The 21725-nt window shown below is 43.2% G+C and overlaps 1 protein-coding gene across 1 annotated transcript in view; it reads left to right on the forward strand.

Annotated features, from left to right (window-relative positions):
* Positions 1-315: 315 nt before the first annotated feature.
* The window catches only part of SGCD (sarcoglycan delta), a 225724-nt gene continuing 204314 nt past the window's right edge, over positions 316-21725 (forward strand). The window contains exon 1 of the mRNA XM_072872319.1: positions 316-458. The gene's annotated coding sequence lies outside the window, so the exon portion shown is untranslated. The remainder of the gene's footprint in view (positions 459-21725) is intronic.

Here is a 21725-nt window from a genome sequence, read left to right on the forward strand (position 1 = left end):
GACTGGAATAAAAAGCAGCCGGGCTGGCATTCATTTCCTGGTGTAGGGACACTATTAAAGTACTGTAAAGCAAGAGTGGCTTTGCACCACAGTTCTTGAATTCAAAGATTGCCCTCCGAAGGTGCCACACATGATGGATTGTCACAGACTCTTTGTCCTGCCTTGACATTTCATTCCTATCCGATATTGTCTTACGTTCTGCTCTGAATCTGCCAAACAACTGACCCTAGAATTTAATGCCACACCTTCTTCTCTTTCCTTTTTCTGAACAGCATCTTTTGCAGCTGAGGCTCTGAAATACTGGTGGACACTGCATCTTCCTCAGGGACGCGGACAAGGGGGAGCTGGAGCCTCTGGGGAGCTCAGAAAGGAATTGCGGTTGGTGGTCACCTGAGGAACTTACCTTCACACCAATGTTGCTCTGAAACGAGTTGTGTCCAACATTCAGGTTTGGTAAGGTATGTAATTCTTCCCCTGCTCTTGTCTTTTTGCTCTCTTCTCAATATCTACATATGGGGAAAATAGAAAATTAGCAGCCTTCGTGTTTATTGCCATATACGTGCCATGCTCATATTGCCTCCATAAACAACCTTTGCTCTCCCTGAATTTGGAGAGCGTTCATCAAGAGTGAAGTGTGTTTAAAGTCTTGGGCTTGGGGGGGTGCGTGTTTATATCAAGTGCTTTATTGAACAAAATGCTCGCTGATGGTTGTGTTTTGCTGTTGGTGACGTATACTCGGTGATAGACATCCACATTTTGAAAGTCCTACTTGTTGTGTTTCACTAATGTCTGCAGTTCAGAGGGTCAGAGACGAAAAAAATAAATGATGCTGAAGTAGCTCATTTGCAATACAGCCCTGTGCTTTCCTTTGGGCTTTGTATATTCTCATTGTTTGCCAAGGGCAGAAATAATAGCAATTTCTTGCCTAATCATATGTGCACCCTTTGTCGTGTAGCACTTAAAATTTTTGCATGTGTGGAGGTTCTCATATCCTCACAAACATTGCCTTGGTTATGCTGTAACTGTAGCAAGGCAATATGCAACATATCTTTTAACAAGAAATTGAGGGCCAGGACTTGAGGAATGTATTGTGGACAAAGCTATAGAAGCATTTAGGGTAATATAGCCTCTGATAATACAACTGCTTTTATCTATGCCAAGTTATTTCTGTGGAGGCAAAGTTTACTGATAAAAAACCCAAAATTTAAAGTATTGGTTTCCAGACCTCAGTTAGAATGGTATCAGATGATGCTATATCCTTTTTCATTTAACACATGGGTATTGACTTCTCTTTCGTGACTGAACCAGCAGTAGAGTCTTATTGAGAAAAGTACAGCAGCAATGTAACACCCGTACTTGGTGTTAGTGGAAGGAGAAAAAAAAAAAAAAAAAGAAATAAAAAGTCAAGACTTTCTTAAAAGTCTCTAAGAAAACAGGAGGCATCCAGGTGAGTGTGCATTCATTCTTCTGCTTTTGATATGGTTGCACCAGTAGCGTTACCTCTGGAAACTGTAGGCTCAAACTCTCACACTTCAGCAGAGCTCTGCTGGTCTGGAGACTGCCTGTCTTGAGTGATTGCAGAAAAGGTTGGTGGGAATAGCTTAAATTACGTGCTTAACTTTTACATGTTGAGGATCAAGAAAGGTCTGTTCCAACCACAGCATATGCTGTTAATTTGTACAGACGTTTCAAGAACACAACGCTGATGTCAGGGAGGAGAGGTTCCCGTCATTAAAACCGCTGCAGTGCTTGCTCCGTTTGTCTGTCTGCTCCGATGGCACCTGGTTTCTAGAAGAGGAGGTTGTTAAACATTGCTCATGCTTTTGTTATCATCTTCACTTTTGTTTATTTCCAAGCTGCTGCTCTTGTGATTATAATACCTACAAGGGGAAAACCGTAGGAGAGGTATTTCATAATCAAGAGGGCTTCTCGACTCTTGCGGAGAAATATCTTGCACTATTATAATGTAGAAGTCACAGCAGTTTGTTTATTCCCTGTTTCTGTGTGAGATTTGTAGGTGAAAGCGTGTAAATCTTCCTTGCAATGAATGTGTGTGTTTTGCTGGGTACGCAGGGTGCCCCAGGGTGTGTGAGGATCCGCACCAGAGCGGTTGGTAGCTGGTCTGACCGTGATGCTGACCCTGCCTTGGGCAGGATGGTGGTGAGACGAGCTCCCCAGGTCCTTCCCACCCAAGTCAGTCCAACTCTCAGTCTAAGGTTCATGTTCCAGGCTGCAGCATGAGTAGTACTCCAGTGCAGAGATTGTGCAGGACTTTGCAGAACCGCACCGTTTCTGAGGACAAAGAGCATTTTCCATACAATTGACTTATGCAAAACTATTATTTAGGCATTAAACTCTAGGTTGGACTTTGGTTATACTTTTGCATTTTACTTTGAGACTCTCAGATCTAAAAACTTGGTTCTTATTTAAGGAAAGCTCACATTTATGGCAACTTGATCTTTAAGAACATTGCAGATTAAGAAGATTGTGCTAAAGTTTAAAGAGTTGGCAACTCTGCTGCTGTTCATTCAAGTAGCTGAGACCCTTTTTTATCCTTTCTCTTTATCTTGGGGGCTCATGCGAACTTACCAGAGTAATTGATTACCATCACCTTTATCTGTTCCCATGGTAAGACAGAAGTGGTACTTATCCCTATTTTACAGATGGTGAATATGGAACAGAGTCACTTCTAGGTCACTTTTAAGCAGTAAACATCTGTCTCTGATTTGCATGCAGTCACAAGTGCAATAGGTGCATCTGATACCCACAGCTGGAGGCACGAAGATAGCCTTGGCTGAGCAGCTGAGTCTATGGGGCAAAGCATGAGATTTGGATGTGGGTCTGTTTGAGGTCACGACTCTGATCTCAGCCAGTTTCTTCCATGTGTCCTGCTCTCCCAAGTAGAGGGGGTTTTAACTAAGTGATTACAGTAACACCAAATGACATCAGGACCCATATTTGCTCCGTATCTCTGCTGGAAATGGCAACATATATCCAAATAATGTTGGCTGAACTCATTCATCTTTGCAGCAGAATGTTGTTTGCTCATGTGAGACAAGCAGATTCCCTTTTAGCAGCATTTACACAATTGTGGTGATGGCAATCTTACATAGTAAGGAATTATTTTAAATGCATCTGTAGGTAACATGCAGAGTAATATTTTTTTCCTTAAATTGCTCATTTTTTAGATTAGTAGAATCCGGTTAGTAAAATGCTCTATTCTGCTGAAAAAGCACATTTAATAAATATGTAAGAGAAAAATTTTAAGTAGCCATTAAACATATTTAATAAATTTTATCTTGCAAGTAGAACTGGAAAAAATCCTGTTCATTTAATGTGCTTTATGGATCTCGTCGCAATTAATTGTCTTCATTACATGGATATAAATCCTCAATGTAATTCACCTTTTTCAGATGAATTGATTTGGAACTTTTCCCTTTTCTTTGTTTAGGCTGTAATATTATTTCTCTTTTTTAAAAGCTGAATCTCAACATCACATTTTTTACCATTCCCAAATGTTCTGTAAATCAGTTCAGGTTAATAAAATCTCTTTGCGTTACAGGACAGTGCCAGAGGTAGTGTTGCAGCTGTGATGGTCTGACACAGGTGAAGGAGAGAGCTTGCATATTCAAGTTCTTCTTGACCTATAGCAGAGCAGTGGGCAGGTGTCCTTTTCTTACTCCCTATATTATGTGGTCTGATTAAAAAGTTATTATTTCTCCAAATCTATCTTGCTTCTTACGTGATTTCATTTATGAAATCAGAAACAGACATTGATTTTATGTGCCTCTAGGTTTGAATGTCAAAATAAGACCTTAATGCAACTTGCCAATGGCTTGATGAGGGGTACAGGTCTACTGGCTGTGGGTGAAAATGTGTCAGTAAAATCGTCTGCCTACATTATTGAAGGACAAGTTCAGTTGGAGCATCACGGGATGTCTGCTTGAATTCCCAAAGTTAAATTCAAAGCTTTATTTTGAATAAAGTCTCTTATTCTTCTTGACTGAATTTTGCACACCAAATAGGAAAACAGGACAGCATGTAGGATCGCTTTTTACATATGTTTCTTATCAGTGAGCATGCTGAGCTTGTTTGTATGACTAATATTTATGAAAATATTTCCTAGTGTTTCTCTGAACTATTTTGCTAGGGTGAGGAAATGAAATGGCTATTATGTTTGCATGTTTTGTTGCAAGATCCGCAGACTGGCTGTTAACGTATCAATTCCCTTGATGACACCACTTCTGCAGCCCTATTCACTCAGCTTCTCCTGACAGGGCTTTTATTGAATCCATCAACCTGACACATATCAAAGCACAATTTCTGATAACAAATATCTTGGTGTAAAATGAATTAAAACGCAGATATCAGCAGCAGAACTGAGTTGAATTTCTGAAAGAAAATAAGAAACTCTAAAACTAACATGAGATTCTTAAGATACCAGTCACAGAATAGTAATATAATAGTCCTTTACCTGTACTCTTGAAGTACTGAGAAGTCAATGGGTCTGCCCAAAGTCATACAAATGGGCTTGTTCCTGGGCTGTCAGCCTGTGGCTCTGCCTTCTGGACTCTGGATTTTGTAGTGCTGCTTCAGAGAGCATGATGTAGTAGTGGTTTATTTTCTTCTGGAGACCTTTCTCCTGTGAGGACCAATGACCTCCTTGTAATTACTTTGCACTCTGGTCTTTGAGAAATTTGGAGACTGAGTGGTGGAAAATGCTAACCAAGATCTGAATGGAGTAAAGCTTCTTTCTCTCAGAAGATGAAGCAGTTTGGAGCCCCTTGTCTTCTGCAGAGCTGCTGCTTAGCAGCTCATGGGCCATGTCTTGGGCAGAGTCCAACTGGGGTGGAAAAGGGCGTGTGTTTCTTTGGGCTGCAGATGTTTTGAAATTACCTGGCTCAAAACTTTCTTCTGAGAACACGTTTCCATATCTGCTTGCAGCCTTCTCCCATCTATCTTGCTCTCCCCATCCTGCTTTTCCGTCCCCTTCATTTTTGTGTCTCTTAGATGATAGCAGCTTCAGGCAGGGCTGCCTTTGCACTAGTACTGCTCTCACTGTGCCCAGGCTCGCATACCTATTATTTTTGGCTAGCACACACTATAGAGTATTAGCTAATAATAATCACGCTTTTTGCTCTGTGGCATGTCTGCTCTTTGGATAAGTATCCACTGGCAGTTTGCAGCCTAGCAGAGAGGAAGAGGAGGGGAGCCAACAGTTGGTGTGGAAAATTAATTATGAACTACCATCCTCCTGCCACGTGGTTAAGGCACTTCTGCTTTCCAAGCTTTACATCCAACCTCACAGAAACAAGGATGAGAATACCGCATTTCCTTCCTCGAATAGTGGGAATGTTGCCAGAACAAAGCTTGGTGGAGAACATCACGTGTGAGACTGATCATTCAGGATGCTCTAGAGCCTTTACTGCTCTGCCTGCAGCTCTGACACCACCCAGACAGTCATTTTTACCTTTCATTGGACAAATGTTAGCTTAATTGCGAATCTGTGTTGATAAAGGCCTGTGTGTGTGATGGGAAGTCACCCGTGTCCCATATGCAGTCAGGGTGCAACATTTTGTGTTTCTTTATAGTGGTGACTTGGTAACGTTCAGGTTCAGATAAGCTGCAGCTTGTTATATTTTCATCCTTCAGGATGACATATTTATTTCATAATGATCCGCAAAAACTGGCCTGTGATGTAGAGAGGGGAGAGTTTGACAGGCACTGTGTAGCCCTGGGAATGTAATTACCTAAAGGAGCAGTTCTGTTCCTGAACAACCTCTGTCTTAAGGATCACAGAAGTAATTGCTAGAAGCCCTGCACTGTGTGGACTTCAGGAGCTGTTCTGGTCTCATAATTGCATGCTGGGTCCTGCTAGCTCAAGTTGAGCACTGCAGAACCAGCACAGCACAATTTAAGTGCCAAAGATGCTCTTCCTTAGATAGTTCTGTAGGATGCATGAAAGAGCCTGAAAGAGTTAGGATTTTGGAAAGCCCAGACAACTTTTATAAGTGACTATTTGGGGCTTAGCTAAAGAAATGAGCGTTTGTTGTAACTTTTCTCAATGAAGCCTTTGCTTAGTATAAAGGATATTGAAGTGTGCAATGGAAACAGCCTTGCAAAGCCACAATAGTAACTGCTGTGAAGTGGTACGGAGATACTTTGCTGTATTAAATGTCCCTTTAGACCAGAAAAATCCTTTAGGCTGTTCAGGTTTTCAGTTAAGGTACCAGAAGTCTCCACTTGACACATTTTTATCACGAAAAATGCTCACAGCTCCTGACTACTTTGATGGTTAACGGAGGGGTGATGCTCTTAAATACCTAGGATTTTGTAAAGAGCCAAATTGCTGCCTGGTGGAAGTCACTGACTCAAATCATGATGGTGTGGATTCCAGTTTCCTCTTCCTGATCAACGCAAATCTCTTTCTAGTGTTGTCATGCTGAGGTTTTGCAGTCAAGAGCCTGTATTTGGAAGCACAGACCTGTTGTACAAGTTCTTTAGATGTGCTGCAAATAATTATGAATATGTTTAATGAAGGGAAGCTGAAACATACTGAAAACATTTGGAAATAAGAGAGAATGTGTGCAGCCAAGCATTAGCTCTGAATGGAGAGTTCTTGTTGGCATCGTTTAATGGGAACTTTCCAGCTTGTAGTTTCTGGAGTGAATATGTAGAAAACAGCAAAAACTGGAAAGGCAGGGTAGCTGAGGTGAATGGGAGGAGAAATGGCTGCTTTTCACCTCTGGGAGAAAAGGGACAATGAAGTGAGCAGCATTTCTGTTGGTGGGCTAATGGCCTCAGCAGTTTCTGCCTCCCAGTTACTGGGAAGGGGCCAGCAGAGACGTTCCTGGCACTGGCACTCTCTAAGCAAGGTAGCGTCTTATTCCTTCACCACAGCAAACGCTGGCTGTTGTTTTCTCCTGACTAGTCAGTTGATAACAGGGAGATTTTTTTAATCCCCCCCCCCCCCCCCGGTGGGGTAAGTAGCTCCATTTATATCTCACCAGACACGCTTGGTGCCTTTTGACATTAGTGGCCATATGCCTTTTCCCCCACCTTGGGAACTGGCCCCTGTTCTTTTTGGACACTCCCCCGTTCTTTTCTTCCCAATGCTGTTGTGCTTTCCAGTCTTAATGTTGCGTGAGAAGGAACTGTTTAGTTTTGGATCAGATGTCGCATAAAGACTTGGGATGGGGGACCAACAAGTTGATGCGCACTCAAGCTGTGTTGTGATGATGCCATAACCTGCGCAGATGGAGAAGCTGAGAACCAAACCATTTGGAGTAAAGACTGTAAAAGGCAACATGAGGCTTAGGAGCATGCCATTAGCCTGGCAGACCTCATGCCTCTGTCAGGTACTGGAGGCTCTCAGCTTCTCTCCTTCTGCCCAGCAATATTCTGGAAGGTCTGCACCAGCATGCTGGGATAGAGGAAGTATAAATAAAATAAAGGGAATTCAGGAAGTTTTTTACAGATCCCTTTGTGTTTTATTTATGAAATTGGGTGGGAGAAGCGGTGCCAACAGCCACTGCAGCCCAGGGGACCTTCCCAAACGTTACTGAGTTTGTGGCTGAAGTAGGGAGATTGTAAGTCCTTCTCTGCAGAGTTGTGCTGTCCCACGATGACACCAAAACACAGAGGACCACCGTGTTGTGCCTGTGCTTGCATCCCATTCTTTGATGGCTTCTCTCCTGGGATTTTGACTGCCTTTTGTTCTCCGTACCAATGTGGCCCACTGCCCTGTAACTGATGACCACCACTGCAGAGGAAGGCCACTGGGCTGCTCTCCAGCTGGACAAGTCCCAGTGGCCATGGTGGCACCTACCCTGAATTAACTGGTGGGACAGCCCAAGCGGTGGATGCTCAGTTGCATAGTCTGGTATACTAGAACCTGGTGCCACCATTTGGAATGAGTCCCAGTATGAAAGATTGGCAGCAGGAGCAGGCTGGGCACACCGAGTAGCAGTCGCTGTGCCTTGGGCAAGCACCATGCATTTGCTGGGTTGGAGAGCAAGCGTGCTGTGCACTGGGCTGGCCTTTCTTGAGAAGGGGGACCAATTTTGTGTGTATTGCTGGGAATAAGGAAGCACCTTAGCCCCCTCCAAATTGGGATTTGTGTTCGTGTGTGACCCCACATGGTCATACTGTACCACCATCCCTTCTTCCGTGAAGGCCGTGTGCTCCTGTTGGCTGTTCTGGAGCTGACTGGGGAGGGTGGCCAGGGAGGTAGGAGGACATTTAGCCATACATGCACTGCAGTTTGCTGAGACTAATGTGTCTCTCCTCTTTTTAGGTCCACTGAAAGTTTCCCCTGCAATGCTCTTAAAGGAAGCGGGGTGAAACAACAACAAACCAAGTCTTTCTCATTAGGAAGGCTTGTAGGCACCTCTCCTTGGCTCAGGAGCAAGGGAAGGGGGGGGTGGGCAGCCCTGCACACTGCTCGCTTTCTGTCTGGGAGGAATTTCTAGTCGTTAATGATTAATTCAAACGTTTCTTGTCATGAGTACAGTGTGCACAGAGTGATAAATCTGTGGTGGGTTAGAGGTTGAGGTTGCTCAGTGCTGACAATTAGTTTGAGCCACAGGCTTTGCTTTCATTGGCATTTTCACAGCATTAACCCAGACCTTGTCAATTAAAATCCAGACACATTTTGATGAGGGACATCTTCTTCTAATGATAATTGTAATAATATCACTTTTATTCATTTAAAACCTGTCAGACAGGCCATGTTTCCTGGAAAATAACTGCCCAAGTTTCACATTGCCTAAATAACTAGGAAGTATCTTTCAGTTTTTTGAGCTGACGTTTCATCAAAAATAACTAAAAGCAAATGAGGCCATAGCTGTTCATCTTTGAACACTTACCAACTTCAATCAAGGTAATTTGACTTTATCTGCTAAAATAAGCAGGTTTATTAGCCTTCACTTTGGAGGCAAATAAGCAGGTTTATTAGCCTTCACTTTGGAGGCTAATAAACATTTGATAATTGCCTAAAGTCGATGATGGGGATTTATACTATTTATTATTGGCTTTTTTAACCATTTGACAGCATAGCTCCAGAGCATGTCCTAGGCAGTGATCCATTTATGCAGCTCACCTGTTTGTTCATTAGATGGAGGAGGAAGCCTGGGTGTAAGGGTTGATTAAGGAACTTGTCCGAGTTGCACAAGAAGTCTGCAGTAGAATAAAACCAGAAATCCTGTCTCTGTTCTAGTACGTTAACTGCAGTGGTTTTTTATGTGTTTATGTGTCTGTAAAGATTATATTTAGAATCTCTGTCAGGCCATAAAAATGAGTATTTAATAGTTGGAATGGGAGTGATATATCAGATATCAATTGAAAATCCATTGTGGTTTTATTTTAGCATGGCATGAAAAATAACAAAGTGAAAATAATGTTTAGTTTTTCATGGAAAAATATTCATTTTTCTGAGAGGTGGTTCATAAGTGAAATCCTTTACGAAAAGCTAGGGTAGGGGAGCAGAAAGCTGTATCAAGTAAGACTGTATCTGGATCTTGCAATGTGTTCTGTCTGTGCTTGTTCATACGGGTGGAAGGTGCTGCACTTCTTTTTATTTAGGCATTCCGTTGTTTCTTTGCTAAGAAGTGGATCACTGGCCTTTAGCCAGATCACATATATTTATTTCCTTTATTTGTCATCTCATTCCTTTAAAATCTATGTTCTTCAAATAGTCAGCACTTGTGTATTTAAAAACCTCATCAGTATTATAAATGGGCTTCTTCTCTGGTCCTCTGAAAGGTGTAGAAGAAGGAACTCTGATTAATTAAAAGCACCTCTAGGTGATGCCATAATATAAATAACCTGCCTTATTTCTATAGCATAATATAAATAACCTGCCTTATTTCTATAGCAACTGGAATAATGCCACCAGTTGTTAGTAGTTCAAAATTCAAGGCATAGCATGGACTCTGAGTAGGAAATCCAGGCACAAAAAATTGCATTGGAAAAAGGTTGAGGAGTAATAACTGAGAAGTAAATGGACTTGTGCTGCTGTGACTGTATTCTGGAAGTTAATAGTTGCGCTTTTAGTAAATACAAATCCTAATCCACCTCTGCTCTGGTAGGGCTCTTTTTTTCCCTTTCCAGTATGAACTGGCAAGCCTGTAATCTGCATTCTGGTGCGTACAGAGATGGCGCTGACAACAGCATAGCTTGAAGGCTGTAAATATTATCACATGTTTTTCCAGTGAGCCTTTAGCAGCATTAGAGGTGATCAATAAAACCTGACCTACCTTTGCAAGTTAAATAGGCCTGATTTGAAACTACCAGGTTTAAAGAGATTCAGATTTGCTAACAGTGATTTAAGAGCAAGCGAGGTCCATTTACATGCTATTTTTTTTCCACTTTTGAGGTTTGAATTGCATTGGAAAATCTGTCACATTGCACGTTTGAGCATGGAAGTTGCAGCTAATGCTTTACTGAGCGTGCATTTATGTAGCAGCTGCCTTCTTACCTTGCAATTCACTATATCTTACTGAAAAAGTAATAGAATTAATAGATATGGAACACACCTGACTGTGCAGAGTGAAGTCTCCATGAACTTTCACTCTAAGCAGTATTTTCCATCAGTCACTTTTGGTCTTTGGGAGATGCCCAAGGGGGGAAAAAAGAATGTACAGTTTTAAAAAAGACACAAAATAGTCATAAAAAATCCAAAGACTTTGAGAAGAACTGAATCCTAGCTATAAAGATGTATGTTCATGATGTTCCTGGCACAAAGATATAAAATGCTCAATGACAGATTTTTTGTTGTTGTTATGAGGGTGGAGTTATTTTGAAGACTTAGTCTATAGAGACCTCACTGAAAATATTAGTATGTTAAACAGTGTTCAGTATAGGCTTTTGAAAGGGAGACATCTCTTCACAGCACCCAACTGTTCAGCTGGTTGGGTCCCCGCTGCCACTGAGAGCAGCTTTGGAGGGCAGCTCAGTGCTGTGATTTCTCCGGTCTGTCCCACCTGGCTGTACGCACTGCACTGGGGTGCTGCAACCCTTTAAAGGCAACCCTTTACCATTTACTGCTAATTTTCTAGTAGCTAAGTTTGTTGTTTAACCCTTTGATGGCAGTGTGGAAGTGGAGGCTGGTAGGGCAGCGTTCCCCTGGAAATAAAACCTTCCAGCAAGAATGTTGTATCCTGCAGATGTCATCTCTGTTACGGAAAACTGTTTTAGGATGTTTTAAATATTTTTATGGGGCTTGTTTGTCCTAGCCATCCAGCTATCTGTTGGACTAGTCTTTATTATTGTTGTACGTAATGCGGTGCCTCTGGAGGTTGCAGCTGAGGTTGGACATAATACATGCATTTACTGCGAGTGTGTCTCAGTTTCACAAGATAATTTTGTGCCAGCCACTCCTCCTCTCCTCTGCATGGTTCAGACTTAGAGCAAGAGGTGTGTGGACTAAGTAAAAGCCATCAGAAGGCACTATTACTCAAATATTGATGGATGCCAAAACCCTTTACATGGGTTTTGTGTGTGTTCATTTCGACTTTAGACTTGTGTGCATGCATGCTTATAGTCTGTTGGAGTAGTTATTAATAAACGTTATTCTTAAGGAGCCATTTTGTTCATAAATGGTTTTATCTGTCTCTATGACCGGTTTGAGCCCTACTATGCTCGGTGCTGGAGAGCGAGGTCGTACGTGACAGTCCTTGGCCCGAAGAATTTTTGTGTTAAAAAACAAAGTATACTGAGTGAACGAGACACGTTTGCCAGCAAGCATGGAGGCAACAGATGGAGCACAGCGGCGAAGATGAAGGATGTGCAGAGCTCCGTGTGTTGTGGGGCATCGATGATCAAAACTCCTCTTTGTTGTGGTGCCTGTACGAGGCTCACGGCAATCAGGGATTTGGTTTGCTGAGACTAACTCCTGCCTTGTTAACTACTACTTCTTGATTATTTCTGTCTATATCCATCTGCTGCCTTTTTTCTGTTAGGGCTGCAAATTCCTTAGGGTTCAGACAGCTTTTTATTTTTGTGTTTGTGCAGTACCGAATTCAGTGGAGTCCTGGCCCAGGGTTAACGCTAGTAGCTGTTAGCAGTGGCATTTATAAATGAAAATAAGACATTGGGAAAACAATTATTTTCACGTTCTGATTATCTTTATTTGCATTCCAACATCCACTGTATCTGTGAAACTGAAAAATTATTTAAATAAATGATACATGATTAAAATGATTATTATAATGTTCTGTACCACAAATAGTTCCATGCAGGAAATGCAGTTTTTTTAATGTGGTTGTTTATATATACATCTGTATTTGTCTGGCAAATAGATTTTATCCTACAGCCCGCTGGCTGTCACTTTCCTAGGTGCTTATTCCTATTTAATATAGCTCTCCTATGTATTTGCATACATAAATAAACACTTGTTTTTAACACCTGTTGGCATCCTTTAATTATATATTGACCCTGAGGCTGTTGGCTTTGAGGTCTGTGCAGCGGCAGATAGCTGTGTGTTATGTATTGTTCTTCTTTCCCAAGACCTGAGCCCGCTCCGCGCTGACCTGCCAGCTGAAGTTTACCCTTCTGGCACAACGCCACAGCTAAGTGCCTTTCAGCGAGTTCTCGGCTATAATCCTGAGCTGATTTCTGGGATGCAATTCACTGCTACGGTTATCATATCAAAAGGGGAGTGATTTATATTTCCTGCACGTCTCCGTGTTGCCAGCCTCAGAGGACGCTGCAGAGAGAAAGTTAACACAATTTGATAAAATAATGGAAATGAGCCTATTTACAGTCTTGCATCTTAAGCTGTGGAGGAATTTGATGCAGACACAAAGTTGGCACTAAGTACAAATTTAGGCTGTGCACAGAGATTAATTTTGGGGCTTTTTTTGGCTCCTGGGAAAAAATAGGAAGGTTGTCCTTAAAGACTGAATGTGTGGAGAGCTGCATTGTTTGCCTTTGTGCGCCTTTCCTCTTTCTCTTGATTTCTTATTGTGGTGCCCCTTAAAGTCTCTCTGTTCTCTAGATACTCATCCAGAGTAGTGTCCGCATAACACATTATCTTTGTTTTTATCTGACTCCCTCAACCCTCTGCACTTCCCTCTCTGAAAAGGCATTGAGCAGTCACGCCAACATCATTTGTACAAAGTGAAACACTTTACGTTGAGATATTTTAAGCACGTCCATACTGGAAATGCCACAGGAATGGCAGGGCTGCAGCGTTTGATGCTGATTCGCATTCAGCTGCCTGTATTTGTATGCAGAAGCAGACTCGGTGGCGGCCTCGCATTCATTTCCTGTGTATCAATTACTTATCAGTGACACACAAGCCCAATTAAGGAACTGGAGAGAGGTTGTCGTGCTGAGAGCATGGCTGTGCCTCCCCTGTCCGAAGGGCCAAAGTGCTGGGACGTGAGTTGACAGGTCCCTTTTTAGAGTTCGCATGGGTGAGACTGCACACGGTTGAGTTTGGAGAGGCAGAGGATTTATCCGGTGTAGGGGACTGAACTGGTGACGTTACTCGTCTCTGAGCCAGATTCCTGCAGTCTGGTCTAACTTTGGCTTTTTATCTTATTTTTTATGAGCACCTGTCTTGGACATATTCACCGTGCTGCAATGAGGGGCTGTGTGAAAGAGGCACTCAATGAAAACATAGTGGGCAAAGCGCGCTCAAATTTACAGCACCTTGTCTTTCTCATTTGAGGTTTTGATGTGTACTTGCAGCTGCAAATGTAAAAATCTGTACCGATATTGTAAGCCTTCCACGACTGGCAACAGCTCCTCTGCAGGGTTTGTAGTCCCAGGTCGGAGTTCTTTTAGGCATTAGTGAATAGAGATCACCACAATTCACCTCTAGGCTGTTCTGGACAGGGTATTCTTTCCCTCCCATTCCACTTTGCTTTTCTTCCCTGCATCTCAGCAAAGAAATACCTTTGTTCACAATATCTTTGTCTACGTTTTACCCAGCTTTAAAAGATTTGAAGCTTTGCTTAGTTCTCCTTTAACTTTAGCAAATCCTTTAAAGGCAAGCAGACCATAGATGTTGACCGCAGCAGGAAAATACCACTGTGCCACCTTGATTAGTTTGTGTGCCTGGCCTCCTCTTCCTCCTAACTTTGACTACTGCTTCTTGTCATCTTGTATTTCATCTTTTTCTTTTCTGTTTTTCCCCCCTTTTCCTTTACTGTCTATGAAGATTTGCACTGCCTGATACTATCACCTCACCATGCTGTTTGACTCTTAATGCAAGTGCCCTGGGAAGAGATTACACTCACCCTTCAAACTGATACATCTCTTTTAATGTAGGATGTCCAAAGAGAAGACTATTTCTAATTCTGGATCCTGGAAATTAGAACCAACATGTGGACATATTGCTTTATCCAGAATGTAAACTTCAGTGGAAATAAAACCACAGTGTGGGTACTTGGCTAGCATACAGCTAGTCAGGGCACTTTTCTGCATACCTCATCCCTGATAAAAAGGGATGCTCTGCATCTTTCTGTCGCCCTCACTTTTTTTTTTCCCTATTCTGTTTTTTTAAGAACTGATTTCCTTAGGGAGTTGTTAATGTTCAGGGCTTTTTTCCCTGACGTTTTGGACAATGATGTGACAACACAAGTGCATCTATTACTCTTCCGCTGGAAGCTGACTAAAGCAAAGGACTTGATGGATAATGGCCACATTTTCCAGCAGCGCCTGATGTACACGTGAGAAGAATGACTGAGTGACCTGCATATAAAACTAAACTATATCAGGCACGAAGTCGGAGCAGAGAACGAGGTAGCCTTTCGTCATGAATTCCCTATTTTGCTCCCCTTCTCTCTGGTGCTGGGAATTTGGTGCTTTCCGTGTTGCGGCAGTGCAGGTTGTGGTGTGGGAATCTATAATCTCCTTCATGGGAAGGGAAGGCAAAAGGCAGCAGGCTTGTATGGCACGGGGAGCTTTGAGAAAAGGAGTTGTACAAGTGAAAAGAGGGCACCACTTCACCTTTGGCTGCTAAAGCAAGCTGGTTCTCCTTTGCCTTGAGTAGTCAATTTACACCTATGCAAACTGAATGTAAAATAGCAGTGGCTGGAGTTTGCATTTGGTGCTGCTGTGGGTGCCTACAGCCTTCAGGGAGAAGGGGAGAGAGCTGGAAGCTATTGGGGCTGGCCGGGGCTCTGGGCCTGGGAGTCAGATGGCCATTTCAGCATCAAGTTCCACCAGGGCTCCTTGCCCTGGCAGGTGAGACATGCTGGCGGGACGCCGTGCGTTTGGTGCTTTGCTGGGTGCTTCACCTTTGCTGAAGCTGATACTGCTCTACTTTATATTTCTCAGCGTAGACATGCTGAAGTTGATTTTGAACTTGTGTGGCTGGGAGGGCGTGGGGAGGAAGGGGGGTTACAGTGGGGAAGGGATGGGGTGCTCTCCCCTCCCTGTCCCCCAGCACATCGCTTAGGCACAATCCCCCTGACCGCTAAATCGCATCTCCTTCCATTTTCTCTCTCAGCAAGACCACTGTGAGAAATGATTAAGGATTCAAATAGCTTTCATGGAACTGGAGAAGGAAAAGTGTAAGAGTGCTTTTACCAAAAGCATAAGAAAGAGGTAAGACCAGCTGCATTTTGTACCCTGAGCACCAGGGCGCAGGGAGGGGATGGATGGCAGTTCTGCCCTCAGCCCTATCATTCTCATGAGCAGCACATCAGGAGTCTGTGGCAGGGTGGGAATCCCCAAACTTTCGCTTTGCTGAACTGCTCTGGAATATAATGAAAATACATATTTTTTTAATGACTGATTATTAGATGGGCTTTTAGGCTCAGGGAGTAACTGACAGGTGAGATTTCTGTGACATAGTGAAGTCCATTTCATTCTTGATGTTGTAGCAGCCCAAGCTGCTGTCTTTGCATCGGGAGAAGAAGGTGCGCCAAGCAGACCTTGAATGTTCAGTTTCCACAGAGGACACACTCATAAATGTTTGTGAACAAATAGGAAATGGCAGTGTGCCAACAGAAGAAAATAACAGAATGGGAAAACAGAGCCCAGGTTGAGTACCCATTTCTGGAACAAATTTTCTGTGAATAATTCAGCTGGCTTCTCCAAGCTTCAGATTGTCCATCTTTCCGCAGGTGCTCCCTCACCCTTACCTGGGATTTTGGGAAGATGAGTAATTTGCCAGATGTGAGGTAGTCAGGGGCCACACCGGAGAGACCAAAGAACATCCCTACATCAGGCACGGGCGTACCAGAGAAATCAAAGTGCCCTCTGTTGCACTGCCTGCTGTCGTACTTGTTCTTCAGTTTGTATAAGGCATCAATGCCTGCAAAACTTTCTTTCCTCTACCTAATGTAGATTATAACTGTAATAATGTTTACTTCAAGTGAAATAGGGTGCTGTAGCTGTGATTGACATCTGCAAATCTGCAAGTAATTCCTTGCACGGTTTCAACCAAAAAAAAAAGTAAGTCATGAAAATATTCCGCAAAGAAATGATGATATCCCCTGTGCCTTATTATAGAACATTTTGCCAAGAAGCTTGTGGCTGTAACAAGGAGGTTGATATACTTCCCCACTGTCACAGCATTAAAACCTAATTGCCCCCAAGTTTCTTGATTATCTCCAACACAGCTGTCACCTTGCCCCTTTGAAAAAAATGAACTGACATCACATGCACAAACTTCAAAAGACCTTTTTCTGGAAACAGGCAAAATTATTATCAAGCAGTCTCTGGTGTGTTTACTGAACTTGTTGGAATATCGCGCTGAATTGGGCCCCTGTTGCTTCTATATCACAAGATAAGTGATTATTCAGGTTTCCCGTCACACTTGTGCATTACCACGCTATGGCTCCTGCCAATATTTTGTACTTGCTGCCTACATATGTAATATTTAATACTTGTGGCTGGCATAGGGGTTGTGTGTTCCCAGGACGTGTTCCTCTCTCTCGCTGCAGGAAAGGTGTCCTCAGAGCCCTTGCTGCCTCCTGTTGTGTCCCCTGTAAAATGGGAGCGGTAATGCTGTCCTTTTCGTATTGCATGTGCTGAGTGCTTCACCCTGGAACAATGTGTTGCCGCTGTTCAAAATGGGTCCATTTTCCAAGAAAAAGAAAAAAGTAATGTAAGAATAGTGAAAATAGCTCATTTTCTGAGCTTCTAACAAGTATGAACTCTCTTCCCAAATAAATGAATATAGTTTTCCCTTTAATTGGAGATATTTCCAGCCTATCTTGTTCCTTAGAATAGCCCCTGATTGATAAGGAGGATTTTCAAAACAGTAATCACCCGGCTCCCTGTGGCTTTTGGTAGGAGTTTAGCAGCTGATTTCCCTTTGTGACTTTACTATTAATCTCCCATGGACCTAATCTCCCAAGCAGATACATGTGCTACACATGCAGACCCCCCTGGTTCCAGCGTGGTGGCCATGTGAGCTCCTGTGTAGCCCTAGCCATGGCACCAACACTGTTTTATGACTCGATGAACCATGCTGGGCTGAGCAGGAATGCTATGTTTGAGGTTTTTTTAGTGGCTCAGGGGGGGAAATGGCTCTATTTTAGGTTCCAGCTGTCATTCTGTGCTCCTGCGAGGGTTAAAAAGAGATTTTACAATGTTCAAAATGGATGTGAAAGAGAAAGAACACTTCGGAACTTTGGAGAAGCTTCAAAAAGCCATGTATTTGGTCAAATACTTTCTGGACTATCGTGCTCCTTAGCATGTAGGAGGTGTGGTGGTCGGGAGTGAGTTCAGGGCAGGGTTGGGGTTAGTGTCTTTGCAGGACTTTGGCCTCATAGTCTGGTCCAGGGCTGGTGGAGATGAGGGGATGGACAGAGAGACCAAGGATGCTTTCTCACCAAGACCTGTGGTCGCCCAGTTTCTGGAGCCTGCTGAACATGGCCCGAGCCTCTCTCACCCTGGTGCAGTGGAAGATCGCAGATGGCAAGGATTTGGAGAGATTGGTTTAGTTTGAAAACAAGTCCTTCCCTCTCCCCCAAATACTTTATTTTTGAAGGGGGAAAAGCAATCAGCCAGCTAAAAACAGCAGAGCGATGACAAGTTAGTGATGCCTAGCCTCTTCCAGAAGGCTTTGTTGTGCATAGCACTAAGTGTTTTTGTTTGTACAAATGAATTACTAAAAAAGAAAAGAAGCTCATAGCCTTTTGGAAGCCATGCTGAGACTGAAACGGCCAAGGAGGGAGGGAGGAAAATACCCCAAAACCCATGAGCATGGAAATAGCAGTGAGGTGAAAAGTGAGAGAAGAGTTTTGCAGGGCAGTAACTGTAATTCATAGTTATAGGGAGATAAAGGGAGACTCAAGTGATTGGGCCACTGGAACTGGCCACTTGAATTTTGTAGGAAACGCATTGTTCCTTGCCTTGTTTTAAGCCTGAGTTTTACAGCTGCGCAGGTTTGAGGGGAGCAGTTGCCATCTCCCTTCTCAAAACCCTGCGGGGATCCTCGTTGCTGGAAAATTTGCAAAGGGCCTGATTAGAGCTAGATGGCCAACGACGCGCACGAGACTCATTTCCCCTCTTTATGTGGCAAGATTGCCGCGGGCTGAGACGGCGCGTGGTATCACCGGGCGGGAATCAGTCGCCTGCGTGGATCAGCAAGGAGCTGCAAGCTCCACGCAGGAGAGGGGTTTGCTTGGGGCTCGGAGCTGGGATGAGGGCATGCGGTCTTCAACCAACTAACCCACCTGTACTGCAGCTCGAAGGCGGACGGAGGTTTTTTTTATCTTTTCTGAAGGTAGAGAGGGAATTAGTCACTGCTGGAATGAACTAACAACCCCCCGCATGTGTCATGCAGGTGCATGTGCAGGGGGAGAGGGAGGCACTGCTGCGAGCATAAAATGCAGCAGGACGACAGCTGGCAGACGTGCATTAGCATGATGATAATCCTGTAAATGGAAATGCTTGCAAGTGAGAAAAGATGAAAGTGTGTATGTGCTTGTAGGATCCTTGTTATCATGTTATCTGGGATCTTTAGGGACAAAATAGCCACTCATGCATGGAGAGTAAACAGACACGCAGTATGTATAAATAATGTGTGGAAGAGGAGCTTCTGAATGCAATTTCCATCTTTATTTAAAAACCTCCTACTTAGGCAAATTATTATAATTCCAGTGACACTAACTAATCCGTCAGTAATTAGGATGGGAAATGGGAATATATTCCACGGAAATGATCTTGATATTTCACCAGTCCAGTTGTACAGCAGTATTCTTGAAGAATAAGCTGTCATTTACCCAGAGTTTTTTGGAAGGCTGTAATTTAGCTGATTAAAAAAAAAAAAAAAATCAAGAAAATTCCCCTGGAGACCTCCATGTTGGGTTGAGAACACTAAATTTAGAATAATATAATTACTAGTGCTTTCACTGCTTTTACTGTATCTTGTCTTAGCGTTGCTGATTATGTAAATAGCTATAATAATTCCATCTTTTCTCAGCATCAGTGGCATCCCGTGAGCTCAGCCCTTCTCCAGCCTCAATGAAGCCACATGGCCGCTGATTTACCATAGATGCTTTTGGTGCTCCCTTTGGAGAGCTCTTCTCTAGCATGGCGTAGGCACGCCATTCCTGGATTTAAAAGAGAGACTATTTATCAGATGGTTTTCAAGAGTCTAAACTGCAGATGAACTTCTGTGTGCTTGTGGTTATAGCTTTGGTAAATGAAACATGTTGGAGAAATATACTGTTTTTAGAGGGGGAAAAAAAAAAAGTGAATGTTTGTCTAACAAGTCAAACATTTGTCTAACAAGTGCTGGCAACACACTTACCATTGTTTAGGTAATTAAAAATGATACTTAAGCAGTAACTCCACTTATTTCTCATCAAAATAGCCCTTTTGGCCTTATGCTCTTGAGCACGGTGGAACAACTTTAGGGAAGTGCTTTAAATTGCACTTGTGAAAACACTGAGGAGCTGCGGCTTTGGTGTCAAGTCTCCTCTGGCATCCAGCACTGGGTGCACCCCACATAGCCCAGAATACCTGCCTTTAAGTATATACAATTTCCCAGAATAACAATGAAGGAGTGCTAGGAGAAACGGTTCAGAGACAGCCAGCACAACCACGAGAGACGAGGAGTTCCTGATGCTGGGAGCATTAAACCTTGCCCCTTCTGATCTACCAACCCTGTAGCTGTGACTGCTAATTTCTTATCTACTCCTATACATGCTGTAGGGATCAGCTCCTCTGTTCAGGAAAACGTGCTTCGTAATGCCAGGTTCAGTATTTTGCACAGAACATGGTAATCAAGTGAGTTTGTTCCTTGGCTTTGCTCTCTATGGGGAGTAGATTAAGATCACCAGACACATTTCACTCACAGCCCAAAGCAGGTTTAAATATCTGTTTTGGAGGAGTAAGGCAAATACAATTCCTACCTTACATCATGTGCCCCTATTGAAGCAGGTCATTGTCAATGAAAAATTCTCTCACTAACCTTTAAAAATGGGTTTTTCTGTAATTCTAGTTCTGCTGAAGGGTAAAGCTGTATACAGTAATTGAATCAGTGGTGCATGCAGACTGAAATTTTGCAGGATGAAATTATGGGGCTATAATGGATTGTCTCTGTTTTCCTCTCTCTGTTCCCTCTCTTGTATCTTCTTTCTCTTTGCTTTTCCTTCTTCTCTTATTTCTTGGTGTTGGAATGGGTATCTGAAAAAGTTGAGTGGTTTAGTGAGGAAAGCTGAAATTGCAATTAAGGAAAACCCAAAGTTTTGATCTGTTTTGAGCTCTTCACCTCCTAGTGCCCTGGTCATCTCTGCTGGCTAAACTAGGATGAAGCAAGCATCTTGCTTAAAAAAAAATTAAAATTTAAAATAGTAAATGTAAATCCCCAGTAGAGTAGGGCACCTCGTACAGGCGCTGCCAGGGAGCCCCTTAAACATAGGGGGGTGATCCTCAGATCCCGCTGTCATGGGAGGAGAAGGGAGCGCTGGGATGCTGGGGGCCATTCAGATCCCTGGGACGACGGTGCTGAGCTGAAAGGGCTTCTTTTTCAGCAGGCCAGAAATACAGCGCACTCAAACAGCAACACACCTTCACTGGGAGTTAAAGAGAAATCCTAAGGTATCTGCACGTAAATCAGACGCAAGCGTATGGCTGTGCCTGCGGTGCACGCTGCCGACCGGCGTCCCCTCACCCAGGCCAGGGAGTCACGAGTGGCGGTGTCTGCAGCAAGGACAAATTCCCTGTTTGAAAATCAGGAGTGAGAACGTGCACAGCTGCCTCTTCCTCCTCAGATTTCAAAACCATATTGTTTTTTTACCTGCTGTATCGTACAGGTTGTTCGGTCTCTCGTTTTAGGATGTGCTCCTTCCTGATAACATGCCTGATTACAACACATCTCTCAGCAGCCAAAATTGCTTGACAGTTTTAGCTTTAATTCGGGGAAGTTTGCTGGAGCATCCAAGTTGGGCCGGTAGCAGATGTTGTCTCAGTCAGGTTTCCCTTACCCCAGACTATAGGAATGTCTCCCACATCTTTTCAGCTTTAACATGAATTATTTCAAATGAGCTATTCCCCTTGCTAGGATATCAGGGAAATGTAGCATTGAACAAAGCTGTTCTTTCATTTTTATTTTGGTTGTTCTCTCCTTTTTATTTTGGTGGTTCTCTCCTTTTTATTTTGGTTGTTCTCTCATTTTTCTAAAGTTGCAAGCCAAAAGCTCACCTTAGCAGTGCCATACTAGACCTAGGCTGGCACTGCTAGACCTAGACCTAGACCCAGCCCAGAATTAAATACCCATTTATTTACCAACTTCTAAAACAACAGAAACTGCT

This window comes from Ciconia boyciana, chromosome 9 (genome assembly GCF_034638445.1).
Source record: "Ciconia boyciana chromosome 9, ASM3463844v1, whole genome shotgun sequence".
NCBI lineage: Eukaryota > Metazoa > Chordata > Aves > Ciconiiformes > Ciconiidae > Ciconia > Ciconia boyciana.